This window comes from Ambystoma mexicanum, chromosome 2p, assembly GCF_040938575.1.
Source record: "Ambystoma mexicanum isolate Mex_15411 chromosome 2p, UKY_AmexF1_1, whole genome shotgun sequence".
NCBI classification, from domain to species: domain Eukaryota; kingdom Metazoa; phylum Chordata; class Amphibia; order Caudata; family Ambystomatidae; genus Ambystoma; species Ambystoma mexicanum.
This window is the reverse complement of record NC_090923.1, coordinates 445,947,466-445,967,739: the sequence shown is the minus strand read 5'-3', so window position 1 is coordinate 445,967,739 and position 20,274 is coordinate 445,947,466. Positions and strand designations below refer to the sequence as shown.

Sequence of the window (20,274 nt, the reverse complement as noted above, 5' to 3'; positions counted from 1 at the left end):
AGTAAAAATGGGATTTGGACCAACATTTCTGAAAATGGTTGAATGTATCCATCGTGATGTTAGGGCTCAAGTGTTGGTTAATGGAGCGATTTCTGACTCGTTTCCATTGTCAAAGGGCACATGACAAGGTTGCCCATTGTCACCATTTTTGTTTAATGTGGCTTTAGAACCTCTAGCTGCTTACATTAGACAATGTGAACTGATAAAAGCTATTATGGTTGGGAAGGTTGAAGTAAAAATGTTATCATATGCTGATGATATGTTGCTTTTATTGTCGAATCCTGAAACATGTGGTGATGTGATAAAATAAATGTTTAAAGAAGTAGGAGAGATATCGGGGCATAAAGTAAATTGGGATAAAACTGAAATGTTCCCTTTGTCTAGGATGTGTGATAATAGTATTATGCGCTCATGGAACTGTAAGTGGTCACCAGAAGGCGTCACTTATTTGGGAATACATATTATCAGTGATTTTAATAAAAATTTTGCAATATAATTTGGACCAAGTAACCTTGAAGATATCATTACTGATCAGGAGATGGGAGAGATTGACATTGAATTTGTGGGCGAAAATGAATGCGATTAAAATGGTTCTTTTGCCTAAGCTCTTATATGTAATTCAGTCCATCCCTTTATTATTATTTAAAAAACAATTAATACAAGTTGAAAGTCTTTCAATCCTTTTTATGGGGTCTTGGTAAAAAACCTCGAGTACCAAAGTACATATTACTACAAAGTGTTGAGGAAGGTGGTTTTGGGTATCCAGATTTGATGAAATATTACAGGGCCTTTTTGCTTAAAAAGAGCTCGTATTGCTTTAGAGATAGGGACACTAAAGAACCGATTTGGTTGCGTATTGAAAGAGAAATTTGCGCTCCATATGACTTAAGTAACATCTATAGTATAGGTAAACTACCACGTGCAAGGTTGAAACTGATCCCGGTGGTAGCAACCAGACAGGTGATAGGGATGTGGTTTAATGAAAATGAACAAGGTTATGGCTTTAGTCATGATGCTTCAATATGGCATAATGAAGCATTACAGATTGATAATAAACGTCTGAGATGGTTGAGTTGGATTAATAGGGGAATTCTGAGACTAGCGGATGTGAGGGATGGTGATAGAGTGTTATGCTTTGAGGAATTGCAGCATAAATATAACTTGGGACGGAGAGAGATGAATAGGTATTGGGCTTTAGCTCCCATGATTAATCAAAGGTTGGATATGACTGGTGGCTCAGTTGGGAGGAAACCGGAGATTAGCAAATTGTTAGATGGACGAGGATACAATGTACGGACCTACATGCAATTCATGCCAGTAGAAAAAAAAAGCATCAATTAGCATGGACTAGATTGAAGGAAATATGGTCACATGATGTTAATAGGGTCCTTTCTGACTTAGATTGGAGAGGTGTTTTGAGGGTGCATTTGTACTTAGGAGTAGATGACAATGCATTACTTACTGTAAAAGCATTTCTGATGGTTGTATCTGCTTAGATTCACATGCTCTGCATAGGTCCGACACCCAGTGGTCACTGCGGAGTATTGCATTTTGTTTTTCGTAGTCGAAAAGGGGACGTCGACAAGGCGTGTCTATAACACTATCCCTATAGTGACGTGCGTTGTACCCACAATCCCTCACGCGTCGAGGTCCCTCTGTTTGTATTTTTCTGCCCTGAGGGAGCCTTCTAGACGTGAGTGAGTACAGAAAAGAGAGAAATATAGAAAAGGATGTCTATGTTCCTTCCATCCGAGCGGGGAGGAAGGGTGGGCGCATGTGAATCTAAGCAGATACAACCATCAGAAATGCTTTTACGGTAAGTAATGCATTGTCTTCTGATGTTTGTTAATCTGCTTAGAATCACATGCTGTGCATAGACTAGCGAGCAGTACCCGGAGTTGGCGGTGGGTTATGAGAAGGAACAGTAGAGAAAAGATGTCTTAATACTGCCTGTCCCACCTGGGAGTCAGATCTAGAGTGTGCATCTAGACAGTAGTGTTTTGTAAAGGTGTGCACAGAACTCCAGGTAGCCGCTTTGCAGATGGACTCAAGGGGAACATTTGCAATGAATGCTATGGAAGCCCCAGTGCCTCGAGTGGAATGTGCTCTTGGCTTGAAGGGTAGTTCTCTCTTAGCAAGAGTGTAACAGAGAGTGATGCATTGAACAATCCATCTAGATATAGTGGACTTTGAAACTGCATCTCCTTCTCTTCCTGCTGCCACAGAGACAAAGAACTGATTAGTCTTTCTCAGTGGTCTGGTTCTTTCCATGTAGAACATGACAGCTCTGCGTACATCTAGTGTATGCAGACTTTTTTCTCCCAAGCTGGAAGGGTTTTGAAAGAACGTTGGTAGTTCTATTGACTGGTTTACATGAAATTTCGAGATGAATTTTGGTGCAAACCTTGGGTGTGTGCGTAGAACCACCTTATCCTTGTGAACTGTTACGAAGGGGTCTAGTACAGAAAGAGCCTGTAGTTCACTTACTCTCCCAATGGAGGTGATAGCTATTAGGAAAGCAGTCTTAAGAGTGAGGTCTTTAAGAGTTGCCTTGTGCATGGGTCGAAAGGAGGGCCCATGAGTCTAGAAAGTACCACATTTAAGTCCCATCCGGGAGCTGGGTTAGCTATCGGAGGGTGTATTCTCCTTACCCCCTCCATGAAGGCCTTGATAACTGGTATCTTCCACCACGACACTTTAAGTTGGGAAGTGGTGTATGCAGAAAGTGCCGCTAGGTGGACTTTAATGGAATTGAACACTAGACCTGAATCCAGTAAATGGGTCAAGTACAGAACAATGTTAGTGGGAGAGCAGTCAACCGGGTTGATGCTCTTACCTCTACACCAGATGACAAATCTTTTCCACTTGCTAGAATAGCAGTGGCGAGTATTAGGTTTTCTGGCTTCCCTGAGGATGTCCATACATCTCTGCGGGAGTTGTAAATGTCCAAATTCTATGATCTCAGGAGCCAGGCTGCTAAGTTCATGGTCTGAGGGCATGGATGCAGTGTCCTGCCCTTGTCCTGTGACAGCATGTTGTACGGGCAGGGAAGTTTCACTGGGGGAGATAGGGACATCTCCATCAAGTGAGCGAACCATGGCTGCCGGGCCCACATTGGGGCCACTAGTATCATGGTAACCTGCTCCTGGTGCATCTTGTGCACCACTTTGTTGAGAAGGGGAGTCGGGGGGAAAGGCGTAAACAAATTTCCCTGACCATTGAATCGACAGACCGGTCCCCTTGGACTGGTTCTGGGGGTACCTGGAGGCGTAATTTTGGCATTGTAAGTTCTCCAGAGTTGCGAACAGGTCTATTTCCGGGAATCCCCATTGCGTGAAGACGTCTAAGACGATGTCTTTGTGCAATTGCCATTCGTACTCTTCGGGCAGGGGGAAGTCTCTGCTGAGTTTGTCTGCTAGCAGATTGAGTTCCCCTGGTACATGTTGTGATAGTAGGAACATGTTGTGTTTGAGAGCCCACTTCCATATATTCTGGGACAGCTTGGACAGTCCTGGAGAGTGAGTGCCCCCTTGCTTGTTGAGATAGTACATGGCTGTGGTGCTGTCTGTGAGGACCATCACTGTCTTTCCTTGTAGGTGTTCCTGAAAGGCTTTCAGTGCTTTGAACACCGCTAGTAGTTCCAGCAGGTTTATATGCTTGGATGCTAAGCTCGGAGTCCACGCTCCGTGAGCAGTCGGATGGGATAGCTGAGCCCCCCATCCTGTAAGGGATGCGTCTGTGGTTAGAGTGGCTTCCACTGCGGGTGTGGCAAAAGTTTTCCCTAATAACAGGTTTTCTTTTGTCCACCACCGTAGCGAGAGAACCAAGGCCTGCGAGACCACCACTAGATCGTTCCATTGTCCGCTGGCCTGACACCACTGGCTTTAGAGCCACTCTTGCATTGGGCGCATGCGCAGTCGCGCGTGAGGTACCAAATAAATACATTACGCCATCATCCCTAGCAAGCGCATTGCTTTGCGTACCGTCACCTCTCGACCTGCCACTTAATGGGGGATCTGAAACAGCATGTTTTGGACCCTCTCGTTGGAGGGGAAGACGAGGCCGTCCTTTGTTCGAATTAGAGCCCCTAGGAATTGTTTGATTTGGCTGGGGTCTAAGCTGGACTTCTTTTCGTTAATGGAGAAGCCCAGTTGGGACAAAAGGTCTACGGTCTTTTGGGTATTAGAGAAGCATGTTCTGAATACCCTTGGTGCAGATGCTATCCCGAAGGGTAGTACTCTGAACTGGTAGTGTTTGTTCTCTATCTTAAACCTGAGGTATTTTCTGTGCGCTGGCAACATTAAAATATGAAAGTATGCATCTTTCATGTCTAGTGTTGTCATGTAATCCCCTTGTGATAACAGTGGGATTACTTCCTGCAAGGTCACCATACGAAACTTTTGGGGTTTGACAAACTTGTTCGCTGGGCGCAGATCTAATACAGGGCGCATGGTTAAGTCCTTTTTGGGTACAAGGAAGTACACTGAATAAATACCTTCTGTTACCTGAGATAGGGGGACAGCCTCTATAGCTTCTTTTTCCAGTAGCTCTTCTACTTCTTGAAGAAGAATGGTGAGGTGTTCCGGTGTCATGCGTCGGTTCCGTGGGGGTCTGTACTTCGGGGAACCGTTGAATTCGATGCAGTATCCGTGGGCTATGGTGGATAATACCCAGCGGTCTGACGATATTCCCTCCCATGCTGAAAGGAACGATGTTAGCCAGCCCCCGACCGGTGATGCATGGGAGGGGACCCGAATCTTCGGGTCATTTGTTGGTATTGGGCGTGGAACCTTTGGGGCTGGAGCCGCGACCTCTTCCTCTGCCATGGCGTTGGCCTCTTTGACTGAACTGGGTGTTGTTACCCTAGTTAGAGGGCCAGTTGGTAGCAGAGTAAAATTGCTGTTGGTTTTGCTGCTGGCGTTGGCCACGAAAGGAGCGTCTATTGCCATAGCCGCGTCTGTTAGGGGGCCTAGAAATTTGCTCAAGAGTCTTGATGGTATCAAACTCTTTCTTCGCATGTTCTAGGGCCTCATCAACTGCTTTCCCAAACAGATGTGTTTGTTCTATGGGCTTATTTATCAGGGAAGCCTGGATTTCCGGCTTAAATCTCGAATTGCGCAGCCAGACATGGCGTTTGAGAAGTATTCCCTGAACCAGGGAACGGATAGCCGTCTCTGCGGCATCTAAGGAGTTTTTTACGATGCCCTGGTTTACAAGAGTTCCCTCTGAGATTATAGCTAACAGGCGTGAACGCAGGGGTTCTTGTGCGTCCTCTGCTTCGGTGCGCAGCCTACTCCACTGTGCATCTGCGTAGCTAGCTAGTAGGGAATTGTTATTTGCAATCCTAGTTGAGAAGGCGGCGGACGTCGTGATTCTCTTCCCAAGTGCATAGAGCTTCTTGCCCTCTTTGTCAGGTGGTGCCTCACTAGTGGATAGTGGTACCCCCGCTCTTTTTCTTGTATTAGTAACTACGAGGGAGTCCGGAATAGAATGTCCTCTGATGTACAAAGGGTCAGAGGACGAAGGGCTGAAGAGCTTTTCTATCCTAGGGTTGACCCCTCTGACTAAGGCAGGATTGGAAAGGGAAGGAGTTATTCTTCTCTTTATAGAAGCCAGGAGCGGAATAGACTGACTAACAGGGGCTTTTTCTTTAATAACTTTCTCTACAAAGTCTATGTCAGGAAGAGTCTCCCCTGTGTCTATTTCAAAATGCGCTGCTGCCTTGCGCAATAGTGCATTAAGTGAAGGTTGGTCATCTATGGGAGAGGTGTTTCCAATAGGTGAATCCTTGGGAGGAGAAGGGTGAAAGACATCAGGGTCTGAGTGCACTGATGGGGATTGCCAAGGCTGCACTGATGGGGATTGCCAGGGCTGTGAGGTAGCTGTATCTTCTTCAAAAGCTCCTGCACTAGTGTAAGGATCTTCTTCAAACCCCTCTTCCTCATGTTCTTCCTCTCCACCCAAACACTCCTCATCTTCCTGGAGGTATTGCTCCTCTTCAGTGAGGTCATATACGTCTGTAGGAGGGGGAAACAGCCTAGGAATATTGACCCTAGGGTCATCCTGGGGCCATTCTCTTGGTCCTTTGGGTGTGGGTGGGTTTTGGCTTCCCAAAAACCTTTCCATTTTCTCCATACAAGAATGGAGTCTTTCAAGGGTCTCATGGGGGACCCCTGAATAGTCTAGAGGGGGGAAATCAGTGTTTTCACCTTCAAAACGCTTAGAACGCTCCCACAACGTCGAAGAAAGGTTTCCGTCGCCCTCTGAAAAGCCCTCCGGTAGTTCAGAAGTGCCCTTAGATGAAGGAGGCAGTTCCTGGCTACTCTTGTGCTTTTTCGGCGTTTCCATAGCTTTTTGTGCAGTATTCGACGTTTGTTTCGTCGTCCGCTTACGTTTGTCTTCGGAAACAATTCTCGCCAGGCTCTCGACAACGAGTTTGTCAGTAGAGGGCTCTGGTGACGACGCTGCCTGCGTTACGCGTTGTTCCTCGACGGCCGCTCTATGGAGCGTTACGTCGGATGATTTTGAGGTAGCGCCCGTGTTTGATGAAAGCCCAATCGCTGGTTGCGGCTGCGTTTGTGGGTGGGGCTTGAGACCCTTACGGTCTGAGGTAGACGCCGGAGTGCCCTGCGTCCCCTTCGGCGCTGATGGATCCTTCGTCTTCGACGAAGAAGAGCCGTGGGTTGTGTGCTTAGGCCTATGGGGTCTATGTGCGTCCTTGTCGCCGGGGTGTTCATCCCCATAAGCAGGGCGTGAGCCGAGCCCGTCGGGGCCGGGGACGGATGTCGAGGAGCGCGAGCGCTCCTTCTGGGGGTTAATGACTTCCGTAACAGACGTCGGGTTATCACCCTCCTCGTCACTTTCTGTAACAGCGGCGGCGGGTGAGGAAAATGACTTCGACATAGGGTAGTCCGCCCACCTCTTAACTTTGCGTTCTTTAAGAGTTCTTGGTTTCAAGAGCTTACAGGCCGCGCAGCTGTCCTCCTTATGATCGAGGGGCAAGCAACGATTACAGAGCTTGTGTTTGTCCTTCCAAATGTATTTGCCCCTACAGCGTGGGCAAAACTTAAAAGGTGTCCTCTCCATAGCTGAGGCAATAATAACTGGTGATAACCCCAAGGGAAAGATAGGGGAGAAAGAAAGACATTCTCAAAGAGAAGATAAAAGTTCGAACCCCCACTCTCCCTACTGTATGTTGGCCGGCGAGGCACCATTTCGAGACGCCTGCACCTCGTTGCTGTTTGTCGGCAACTGCTCCAGGGCTCACGAAACGATTTCTACCCATGAGCTCCCCAGCCTCGAAGATTTTTCTCTTGGTTTCCCCCAGTCGGGCTCTCCACGCACACGAACCACGCGCTCTTACAACCTGAGACAGTTTCTATGAGGTGCCACATTCTATGGACCCTCTTCAGTCCCTGCCTATTACATCAGGGACTCTGCACCAACCACGCATAAGGGTCGCCTCCCACCAACCAGGCCAGCCCTTATACTCACGCAGCCCCAACCTGCATCCTCACCTGCCCCATTTGTGGATCGACATGGCGTCCATCTACACTCACTGGAAGCACGACCAGTGAGTCTCCTGACTATTCTTGGCCCAAGAAGAAGGCTATTAATCTATCCTCTCGAAACGTCAGCAGCACACCCACCCACAACTCTATTGGGCCCTTTTGTTGATTGTGCTGTCCCTTTAAAATTCCTAACATCATATCCAGACGTAGGTCAGACTTTAGCCGGGCATAGGAGACATATATCCAATCGTCTCCCCATCTTACACTTGCACAGTGTGTTCCCCATTCTCAATGACATAGGACATTTTGATTTCCAAGTTGTTGGTTAGACATAAAAATTATGAACCTACTTCTTATGTCACCGGGAAGATTTTCCTTTATACAGTGATTTTTTATTTATGTATGTTTTTCCATGAATGGACATCGTGGACTGTCATGTAATGAAACAACTGTAATTTCTTGCAAATATAAAGTTTATTTAAAAGCTTATAATAGAAAGTCAAATGATAAATTAAAATTCATTTTTCATTTATTTTTTGAGTCATGTGTTCAGCATCAGCAAGTATGTTATTCTTCTTAGTGGCTGCTCAGAATGATATATGTTCCCACTAGGGTCTAAATAACCAGTGTACACTGAATTTTCCCTGTACACCTCCTAGATTCATAGAGGGTAGGACAACCCCCTTGTTATAGAGAGGCCACGTGTTCGGCAGCGCCGAAGGATCTCCTCCGTCTCTTCCCCTCTATCGAAAACTTGCTCGGCGGAGAAACAGCTTCACAGCTAACGTCGAGGGGAGGGATCTTTAACAATATAATAAGTATAATTAAGGACCGAGGTCCGTAGTAAGTATTTGCAATATCTCTCTAGGGGCTCCGCATAAGGCGACCAGAAGCTGGGCGGAAAAAAACAATCTGAGGGACCTTGACGCGTGAGGGATTGTGGGTACAACGCACGTCACTATAGGGATAGTATTACAGACACGCCTTGTCGACGTCCCCTTTTCGACTACGAAAAACAAAATGCAATACTCCGCAGTGACCACTGGATGTCGGACCTATGCACAGCATGTGATTCTAAGCAGATTAACAAACATCAGAAATGGGTTTACGTTTGATTCGACAGAAAGTCATTGGAAGGCTGTATTGGATACCAGTTAAGATGTTTAAATTGGGGTTACGATCAAGTGAATTATGTTGGTGTTGTAACAATAATAGAGGTACTCTTTTACATTTACTGTGGGAATGCCCGAGAGTACAATTGTTTTGGAGAGAGGTTATTGATAGGATTGATTTGATCTTTGGTATACACTTGCAAAGATCCGCTGTTAACATAATTTTACTCTCACATAAAGAAAGATGTGTGCACACTAGAAAACGTTCTTGCTGGATTGATAGGGTTATTATGGTAGCTATTAAGCTTATCCTCAGGATTTGGAAAATGAGGAAAAAGCCTAGTATTGAAGAGTGGTTGTCGGAGTTGCAGGTTTTATCACAGGTTTTATCACAGTATGATAAGATTTCCTTGAAAAATAGAGGTAAAGAAGAGGATTACATGATGTTATGGGGTCCATTTCTGGCTCTTTATGATTATGGTGGTGATAGAATTGTAAATATAACAGATATGACTGTGCCTTTTACGAAAATGTTGGTGAGGGAGGGCCCCCTCCCTTTTTTTTTCTTTTCTTTTTTCTCTTTCTTTCTTCTTTCTCTTTTTCCCTTTTTTCCTCTTCCTGTTTGTGTTGTCTTTTGTACTTGTATATGTGTATTTGTGTATGTTCCTTGAATTCATTGGATATAGTTATTATGCTAGAACGCACAAAATATGATATTTACAATGTACTGTAATTTTGATTATAACTGCTTAGTATGAGACGTGTACTTTTTATGAAAATGTTGTTGTTTATTGGAAACTTAATAAAATGTTTCTGAAAAAAAAAATGGGCAACTACCTAGATAGGTATTGGAGTGGAGCTTCCCCAGGGTGGATCTACAAGGAATAACACAAAATGAGTGGAAATGGTCTAATTAAATATCGGTCCCAACTATATATATAGAATTGGTAACAACTAACCTGAATAAGGATATTTTGAGGAAAGGAATCCAGGAAACAGAAGACAACGACAGGAGAAAATAACAAACAGGGATGTTAGTATAGGGAAGTAGCCCCGGACGGCACGAGGGTCGCACTAGTGCCGGGTTGGTGCAGTTTCAGGGAAGCGTTTATATGCACTTGAAGACAAGCTCACAAGATAGTCACTCAATGTCCCAGAATCCAACAGAAGACAAATATCCAAACAAGTCGTGGAGATAAATAGTAGCAGAGATGGGGTTTGCCAATTAAGTATGTACCTGAACACACATGTATCCAGAGTAGGTGTAGAAAAGTTCCAGATAGTTGACAGCAAGTCTCTACTTTTGGTTCCGAGTGCAGAAGCGGCATCCTGGAATGAAGTACCCCAAGAGAAAGAAGGGAGCCGGATCCAGTAACGTTCCGAGTCAAACAACCAGACGAGCACAACAGGAATAAAGGAGGAGACAAGGCAATCCAATAGTCAGGCAAAGGTCAAAACCAGAAGTTCAGATGAGGAATCGTGTAGGAAGACACGAAGAAGTAACGGACGTAACCGCGTGTAGCTTGTAACGCTAATTAGCAGCAACAAGCCCCTTGGAAGATGGTGGTTTTATAGTTGTAAGAGGGGCGTGTCTTGCCGTACGTCTTCCATATACAAGACGTGTCGGCTGACCCGGAGTCCGTCGTAGTTTGTACAGACGCCATGGCAGCCTGTATCTGGTCCATAGAGGAGCTTGTAAAGAAGTCGTATTCTGCAAGGAGGCCCGTGGGGACGCCTGAAATGTAACACCCAGCTGCATGCTACTTATCTTCTACGACTCCCGTCTGGATATCCAGTTCTTGAGGGTGACCATGCATGTCCAGCAATTCCATAGCATCCTCCAGCGTCTCGAAAAACAGAGTTTTGTTCTTGTTTCAGTTTGGCCGGATTAAGCATCATATATCTGTGGCCAGCCTCTCTCAACCTCCTTTTCACCGCCCCGAAGTTCATCCTGCTGGGCTGTACTTGCAAAGTATAGTCCACGTACGCCGTGATTTTCGCCGGCCCCCTTTCGATCGTTCCTCCTTTCCGGAAGAATTCGAGTATCTTCTCCCAATCCCGGTAGTTCAGAATCTTTGCAATCAGCGCCCGCGGGGCGGTACCTGGGGACGGTCTCCTTGTCAAAGCTCTGTGCGCCCTTTCAACTGCAAACCCCTGGGTCAGTGCTCCGCCAGTTATCTCCTACAGAAGCATGGATTCAACATATTCTGTTGGGTTAGGTCCTTCCATTCCTTCTGGCAATCCAACAATACGAATGTTATTGCGTCTGGCACGCCCTTCTGCCTCCTCCGCCCTGTTCTCCAGGTTGCCCACATGCTGCACAAGGGCATGGAGTTCCGATCCAAGTTTCCAGTGCGCTCTGCAAGCGTCCTCACATCCTGTCTCAACAAATTAACTTCCTCCTGGACCGCTCCGATTTTAAGGTCCAGTCCCACTTCCAGTTTGTTCATTGCCAGGCCCAGTTTGGTCTCCCAGGCAACTTTCAAGTCTGCAATCGCTGCCAGCACCTCCTGAATCGTGCCCTGTGTCTCCGCTACTGCCGTGGTAGCGTCTTTGCTTTTGCCCCCTTCTGCACCTGGAGGCGTCTTGGCATAGGCATCCAGCGTGGGCTGTTTGTTCCTGGGTCTGACAATTTTGTTAGACATCATGTTATGCCGTCCGGGCGTAAGCCAGCAGCGCCACCCCACGTGCGAAAGTCAACGTGGCGTCGGGCCACTCTTGGCGTTTAGGGCCCGCTTCAGCTGTATTCAGGTATATCCTTCTTGCTCGCCGCCCACCTAGAATGGGCTGTGTCCTCCCACATACCTGCGCTCACGCAGTGTCGCTCCACTGGCCCCTGCTGTATTTCCTTCAGTAGCCGGTGGTCATGTGCACACACTGACCAAGCGCTCTCCCACTCCGGCACTCTGTTGGCCCCAAGGCCATCCGGCCCACAGTCTTGCCTTAGGTGCTTTCCTCACGCTCCTTGGCTAAGGAAGCTGCCTTATACTGTATCTGGGGGCCAGCAAGTGCTCCGGAGTGAGCCTCCTTTACTGTCTTACTCCTGCAGCCCGTAATAAGGTCCCACCAGACTCAGACCCTGTTCGCACAACTCGGTGCGTTCTTGCACTCAGATTGGGCTGCTTTGTGCCCCAGCTTGTGTGCAGCCCCACACCATCAGCAGGCCAGGGGGCGCTATCCGAGCCCCTTACCGGCTCCTCTGTTCACGGCTGCCAGCCTGTGTGCAGCGGGCGTCCCCCCGCACTTCTCGGCCTCCCCCAGGGCCTCATTTGTGCCCTCTCGGGTTCCATACACGCTGCTCAGGGAGGCAGCCAAACACCACCCTCCGGGCACGTCCAACTCTTCTTGGTGCCTCAGTGCTCGGGGAGGCAGTTCCTAGCCGCTCCTGCACTCCGCTTCTGGGCTACAGGCCCGCACCGGCGAGTCAGGGCCCCCGTGAGCCCCACACCGGCCATTCAAATCACCCCTGCCAGCGGCCCGCTACACTCCCCGGCCCCTCCTTGGGCTGCGTCATTATCTTCAGGCTCGTATAATGCTGCCGAGAGGGTCCGCCAGGCACCCCCCCCTCTGGGATGCTTCCGTATGCCGAGGTGCCCCAATGCTCGGGAAGCAGTTCCCGGACCTCACACCAGCGAGTCGGGGCCCCCGCCGGGGATGTCCCAGCCCTGTTCTGGCCCGTGGCCAGCGCTGTCTGGGACTCCGCCGGGGCTCGCACTTCTCTGCTCCCTCGGCCCCCTTGGGCTCGAACACGACGCACACCCCCGCTCCGCTGGGTGGCGTGTGTCCACAGTCTGGTGCTCGGCGACCACTGTTACAATTATATAGACCTGCAAAGTCCTGTGAGCGCGGTGTCGTCTGGCGCAGGTCCCAGCGGTCCACTGCTGCATCCGGGAGCCCGGGTACGCCGGGGCTCCTGCCGCCTCTTCTCACGTCCTGGCCCCGGGGGACCGCCTCACACCCCAGCGGGCTCCTCACTGCCGGGTCCTCACGCCACCCACGGGCCGAACGCCCCGTTCGCAAAAGGGTCGCGGCAGGCTCAGCCAAGCCGAGCCAGCCTGTGCTCACTCTGGGGCACCTCGGTCATTTTACGACCCTTTGTTCAGAGGCCGCCATCTTTTCGCTCTCCAGGTCACGGGAGCCCGGCTGCGCCTCGGTGGCCGCGATTCCCTCAATTATGTGCGGATCCACTTCAAGGACCGCTCGTCATGCACTCCGGACCTTCCCCCGTCCAGGGAAGTGTTGCAATCAAGCCTTTTCTCCGTGCATATCCATATTCTCCCCAGGATCTATGTCGGATCATCGGGAGCTCCTCGAGAGCACGTCCTCTCACAGAGCCATCAAGCCAAGCCCCCAACAAGCCACGGTTATCCTTATAGCACCTATGTTGGCAAGACAACCATGGTTTCTACATCGGCTCAAACTGACTGGCGATGAGCAAACCAATCAAACTCCCGTGCCCATACAACATGCTGTCCCAGCACGGGGGGATTACACTCCACGCACAGTCTATGAACTTGGCAGCCTGGCTCTTGCAGTCATAGAGTTTGTACACTATCTCAAAGGTGTATGGATATCCTAAAGGAGGTACACAAACCCAACACCAGGCACTGCTACTTCAACAAGTTGGAAAAGATTTATGATGTGGCCGATCACAAGCCTTATATCCAATTGAATGTTCTTTAGTAAACATTCTTCACTACATGCTTTATTTACTAGACTCTGGCCTAATATTTAACTCCATCAAGGTTCACCTAGTGGCTCTGTCCACATACACCACTTCGCAAAACAAGGTGTCTTGGTGGAAAGTTCCTGTTATCAATGCTTTCATGGAGAGAGTAAAGAGACTTTACCCTCCCAATTTCCAACTCTCCACCAGGTTGGGCTCTTAATGTGGTACTCTCAAAGCTCATAGTTCCACCCTTTGAGCCTATACACACATCCAGCCTCAAGCACCTAACCTGCAAAACAACTTTCCTAATAGCCATCACCTCCATAAAACGGGTTAGTGAGCTACAAGCATTGTCCGTACAAGACCCTTTCTTTGTTATCCACAAGGACATGGTAGTACTTGGAACACATCCTAGGTTTTCGCCTAAATTCATATCCAAGTTCCATGTGAACCATTCCATTGAACTACCCACTTTTTTTCCAAAATCCATCTAACTCAGCTGAAAGGAGTCTTCATACATTAGATAATTATCTGCATATTTTGTATTTCATTCCTTTACATAGTTATATAATAAAGAATATATTTTTACACGTGTATTGTGTGGCCGTTCCTTTATTGTGTGATAAAAAGTATTTCCTGTACCTGTAAATAAGCTTAAATGTTCTGGGGTTTTACCTCGACTTATCCCTACGAGTCAAGAAGGTGGTGTGGATGAGGGCTGGGTAGTGTCCTTGCATGCTTGTCAGAGTCAAGTACGCTGCCGGCCCTGGATATAGCTTTGTGATGTTACTCTTTCGTCCTGCCCCCTTTCCTCCATACTGCATGGGCATCCCTTCCAAGGTACGGGAGACAGAACCTTTTTCACCATAAAAACCTTCTTCCCCTTTAAATTTAGAGGCGTGCGGGGGTGCGGCCCTGGGAGCCATGCCTGCCCTGACTCCGTCTTCTGGTACCACACCTCAATCCCCTTTTCCGCGTCGATGGGCATGGGCCGAATTCACGAGCGCTCCTGGGTTTGGCTTTGGCCATGTAATTCCACACGCAGATACTTCTTCTGTCTTTTTTGTCTTTTTATCATACAGGTACTCGGTTTTATCATGCAGATACTTGGTCCACAGGTGTCATACTCCTCCCCGGCGCATGTCTACTTCCTCAGGGTTCAGCAGGTGTCCATCCTGCGACTGGCTCTTCCCAACTTCAGACCCCCATGCCCTCTGCCTACGTTGCCTTGGCCCAGACCACGGTTGGCAAGCTTGTACAGCGTGCGACGCCCGGTCATCGAGGTCTCTGAAGAACAGGCTAGCCAGGTGGAGGGAGCTCTTCCAGAAATCACCTCCAGAGGACCAGAAGGACTTCGTCAAACATTGTTCCAGCCCCAAGGTATGGCCTCTGTTCTGCATCGCACCCCGCAAGGGAGACTCCTTCCCAAGGACTCGCCCGCACGGAAGGGTCAGCCAATGTTCTACTACCAGCACGTGCACAAGGTCACCCTGGCTACCGGCTTATGGGTCGAAGGATCCTCTGATCCTCCCGGTGACAGTGTTGAGGGACCGGAAGGTTCTTGTACTGGGTCTTCACCCGAGGGGCAACGCCCTTGTACCGGCAATATGTCATAGGGGCTACACCCTAGTACCAACGATATGGCAGAGGGGGCGCCTAAACGCAGCTCTAACGGCCCCCGGGCCGATGGTGTTACGGCTACGAGGCCTCAGCCTGAGGAGCAGGGTAAGCCTCATGATCCACAGAGTCCTGGAGGAGGCTGGGCCCAGCGAGCTGAGCAACACGACGCAGGCACATGGAAGGCAGCTTGACAAGATGGCCACCGTGCCAGACATCAGCACCAGTCCGCCGCCGCACCAGGAACAGGAATTTGGCGAAGGAGTGTCAAGGTGGGACTGGTGTCAACCAGGTACGTGGCCTACAGCCTATCCTTCATTTGCGCCAGGCAGGTTCCCGTTAGTCCATATGGGCAGGGTATGCAGCGCCTCCAGCAGCCGCCCGCTACTCCGTCTATATTCCCTACTGCCCCTACATCATGTGAGGACCGGTTCTTTGAGAGGTTCCTTGGACTCATGAAGTCCCCTCGGATGGGGGTGATCCTCATGGATGCCATCAGGGAGGTGCTTCTCCAATGCTTCCAGCACCTCCAGGCTCCGGCTCCATCCCCGGCGCAGCCATTGCCACCGGCTCCGGCCCCCCATCCGGTTCCTCAGGCGGTTCCGTACTAGCCTCCGGCTCCAGTCCCAGTACCCCAGCCTCTGGCTCCCGCCACTCCTCCACCGGTGCAGGATCCTCCCGACCCCCAGGTGGACACGGACGATGAGGAGGACCCCGACACACCATCTTCAGCCAAGGCCTTCCATGAACGTCTTGCAGGGCTGGCTGAGTACCTGGGCCTACCTAAACCCGAGGTCGAGCAACCAGTAGAGGGGGTCCTTGCAGAAGTCCTCATGCAACGCCCCTCCGTTAAAACGGGAATTTCACTGCGGACGGATGTCGCCCTGGCCAAGAAGAAGCCCCACTCTGTCCAGCTGGTTATTCAGCGCCTGGACGCAAAGTATATGCAGAGGGAGGGGGATACACTCTTGCTATCGTCCCATCCTCCGCCACACTCCTCAGTGATCGCTGCAGCATCACTGTGCTCCAAGCCTCAGTCGTCCTCAGCCTCCTCCTCTGCGGTGCTGCTAGGCAAGGAGGAGAAGATCTTGGAGGCATACAGGAAGAAACTCTATTCTAATGCATCCCTGCATCTTCGCCAGGCCAGCGCTGATGCCATGCTGGCGGCTGCAAACCAGAGGTTGTGGCGGCAAATTGCTGATTTCCTCCCAGAGCTTCCTACGCAGAGCCAGTCACGTTTCAAGGCGGGACTGGCTGAGGCCAAGCTGGTGGCACAAGACATCATGGAGTCCACCGTGGCCCACATTGACACCTCTGGCCGTGCCATCTGCATCGCCACGGACATGAGAAGAACAGCCTGGCTCTGTGCAGCTAAATTTAACCCGGACGTCCAGGAACGCATATTAGTCCTGCCGTTCGAGGAGAGTGACCTCTTCCACTCCACCACGGACGAGGAGCTGGACAAAAACGGCTCACAAAAGGCCAAGTCTTTATCCATCCTGACAAAGACCACGCCCAAATCGTACACCCAGTCATAGCAGCGCTCCGACAAGGGGCATACATACGGAGGGTTCCGCGGCTTCCAAGAACGGCAGCCGGACCGCTCGCTGACTCCACATTCGCACAAGCAACAAAAAGAGGGTGGGGGGGGAGTAAGGGCTTTTTCCAGTCCCCCTCCTCCGCAACAGCCTCTGAGGGAAAGAAGGCATGGCACGCCCCTCCGGGTCCACGTGTTTCCAGTGGGGGGCAGGATTACTCTCCATGCACATTTCTGGTGCCAGAATCTCACGGACCCCTGGATCCTCTCGGTAGTATCCACGGGGTACTGCCTACCCATCCCAGCCTCTCCTACCTCCTCCCCTCCACTGTCTCAAATTGGGACAGCAACTCTTCTGGCGGAGATCCGATTGCTCGTAGAGAGCCAGGCCGTGGAGGAAGTCCCAGCCTCCTAGCGAGGCTTGTGCTTCTTCTCCAGGATTTTCACATTCAGAAAAAGAAGCAGGCGGGCCTGAGAGTTGTGCTGGACCTTTCCACCCTCAACCTCTCCTTACCTCCACAAAAATTCAAGATGGTTACACCAGCTTTTATAGCGGAGACATTGTGCAAGGGAGACTGGATGTGCTCCCTGGATCTGAAGGAAGCGTATCTACACGTCCCGATAAGGCAGCCCCATCGTTCTTTCCTACGGTTCAGAATCATGGGCTGCCATTTCCAATACAAGGGCCTTCCTTTTGGCTCAACTCGACCCCCAGGGTCTTTACCAGACTCATGAATACTGTGGCTGCCCTCCTTGGGGCTCAGGGCCTCCACATCTACCCATACCTTGACGACTGGCTCGTCAGGGCTACATCGCCGGAAGCAGTTCACCACACTTCCCAGGCTCTTATGAACACACTGCACGATCTAGGCTTTTCGCTCAATCTCAAGAAGTCGCGTCTGCAACCCACGCAGACTCTGACATTCTTGGGCCTCATCTGGGACACGTGCTCCGAGAGGTTTTTCCTTCGGAGCACAAGATCACAGCCATCAAGAGGACCATTACTCGCTTCCCCAGCAGAGAGGTGACTTCGGCCAGTTGGTACCAGCAGCTCCTGGGTCTCTTGGCAGAAGTCCTATTAGCCGTCCCCCACAGCAGACTCAGGATGAGGAGGATACAACTGCACTTCGCGGCATCATGGAAACATGGGCATCATGGAACCATGAACGGGGCTCTCAATCCGAGATGATCATCGTTCCTCCATCTCCACCAGGACCTGACATGGTGGTCCATGGACTGCAACCTACGGACGGGCAAGCCCTTCTGGCCTTCCAACCCGCAGGTCACCATCACCACGGACTCTTCTCCCGAGGGATGGGGAGCCACTCTGGACGATCTCTCGGTCCACGGCACCTGGAGCCGACATGAGCAGGAGTACCACATCAATTGGTTGGAGCTGAATACCATCTGGCTAGCGCTCAGAGCATTCCTCCCACTTATCAAGGGCAATGTTGTCCTCATCCAGACAGATAACTCGACCAGCATTTGCTATGTCAACAAGCAGGGAGGCACCAGATCCCCTCCACTGTGCAGAATGGCTATCAGCATGTGGGAATGGGCCCTGGAAAACGACATCTACCTCTCGGCAGTCCACCTTCCGGGGGAATCCAACCTGGAGGCAGACAGGCACAGCAGGTTGGGAGCGGACAACTACGAGTGGCAGTTAAACGACCTTGTTACTCAGGAAATCTTCAGCAGATGGGGTTGCCCCAGGTGGATCTCTTTGCCACCTGGCACAACAAGAAGTGCCCTCAGTTCGCCTCCTGGCAGGGACAGGGCACCGGCTTCCTGGGCGACGCATTTCGAATTCAGTGGAACGGCATGACCGCTTACGCCTTCCCGCCCACTCTGCTGATTCAGAGTGATTTGCAAGATCAAGGAGTCTCGCCAGCTCAACATCATTCTAATAGCTCCATGGTGGCCAGCCAGGCCATGGTTCTCGGAGCTGCTCAGCCTCTCTGAGATGCCATCGAGTCACCTTCCGACGAGCCCAGCACATCTTCTGGCGCAGCAGGGGGCAGGGTCATCCACCCAGTGCCACAGAAGCTAGTCCTCAGTGTGGTTCCTGAGCAGGTGACACTAAGGCACCTCAGCCTCTCCCAGGCTAATCTGGAGATCATACAGGGCACAAGGAGCAAGGCTACCAGGGCCCAATATAAGAGTAAATGGACCAGGTTCTGCCACTGGGCAGCCTCCAAGGAAATCGACCCGCTGGCATGTACTCTGGACGACGTGCTCTCCTTCTTGGCGCACCTCGCCCACTCAGGTGTGCAGGAGGACACCTGCCGCACTTACCTCGCTGCCATCGAGGAAACTCTGAGGAGGAGACTTTTTCCTTTTCCAACCCAACTGTCAAGAGACATTTGACGGGTCTCGCCGGCTCTACCCGCCCATCTAGAGGCCCACCCTGTGTGGGACCTCAACATAGTCTTGGTTGCCCTGGCGCACAATCCATTCGATCCTATGGCGTCCGCGGACATCAGGCTGGTCACCATTAAGATGGCCTTGTTAGTCGGCCTCACCTCGGCTCGCAGAATCAGGGAAATCCAGGCACTGGTCGCCTCGGAGCCTAAACTTTGTTTCTCAAGGACAAGGTAGTCCTATGGACGCACCCAGCATTCCTACCTAAGGTGCCGTCTGCATTCCATCTGAACAAAGAAATCGGTGTTGCCCACATTATTTGCTGAGCCCAAAGACGAGGCACAGAGTTCTGCATTGCCTTGATGTCAGGCATGCCCTGAAATTCTATCTGGCTAGGACCAAGGGCTTCCGCAAGTCGGACGCTCTTTTTGTCACCTTCGGAAGATCAAAACCGGGGTATCAGGCCTCCATAGCCCGTTGGATGGTCTTGCCATCAAAGAAGCCTACGAGGGACAGCACAAGCCACTGCCGGCCAACATGCACACCCACACGGTCCGAGCCAAGTCAACAGCCATCGCTTTCCAACGGCATGTCCCCTGGCAAGTCATAAGCAGGGCGGCCATATGGGCCACCCCTTCGGCTTTCTGCAAGCACTACTGTTTGGATGCCGGTTCTAGAGCGGACGCAGCTTTCGGACAGGCGGTTCCTAGAAACCGGTTTGTTTAAGGAGGATCTCCTCTCCGCCCTGGGGCTACACTCAGTTGTAATCGCCCATGCAGTATGGAGGAAAGGGGACGGGACGTAAGAGTAATTATAAGTTACTCACCGTAGTGACTTACTTAGTCTTAGTCCTTAGTCCCCTTTCCTCCATATGTCCAACCAACCTCTGCCCTAACAGAACTGGTGTCATTAGGCAATGTTAAATCTATAGTCGACGCGTCTATGGGGACTGAGGTGTGGCACCGGAGGGTGGAGTCAGGGCAGCGCATGCTCCCAGGGCCGCACCCCTGAGCGCCTCTAAATTTAAAGGGGAAGAAGTTTTTTTCTGGTGAAAAAGGTTCCGCCTCCCGTCCCTTGGAAGGGACGCCCATGCAGTATGGAGGAAAGGGGACTAAGCACTAAGAGTACATAAGTCACTAAGGTGAGTAACTTATCATTTTTTATACATCAGCTGAAAATTACTGTAGTCACTGAATTGACATCCAGGTAGATCAGAATTATAAATGTAACAGTAAATACTATGCTGTTTTCACACATAAACTGCGCCACACAAAATTAGATAGTGTCAATTGGGAATTTATCTTGTTAACAAGCAATCGCAGATCTCCCGATGGAGAGCCCTTTTCTATGACACGTGTTTCGGCTCTTCCCAAGCTTTTTTCAAATTAGGGTATATTATATGTAAGCATAAGTTCCATTCGTATAGTATTCTGTATTTGCAAATACATTTCTGTTTCTTGTATTCTC

General features: G+C 50.2%; 1 protein-coding gene across 2 annotated transcripts in view; it reads left to right on the top strand.

The window, feature by feature from the left end:
- The window catches only part of TMF1 (TATA element modulatory factor 1), a 418,170-nt gene that overhangs the window by 258,086 nt on the left and 139,810 nt on the right, over positions 1-20,274 (top strand). The gene's annotated exons all lie outside the window — the stretch shown is intronic.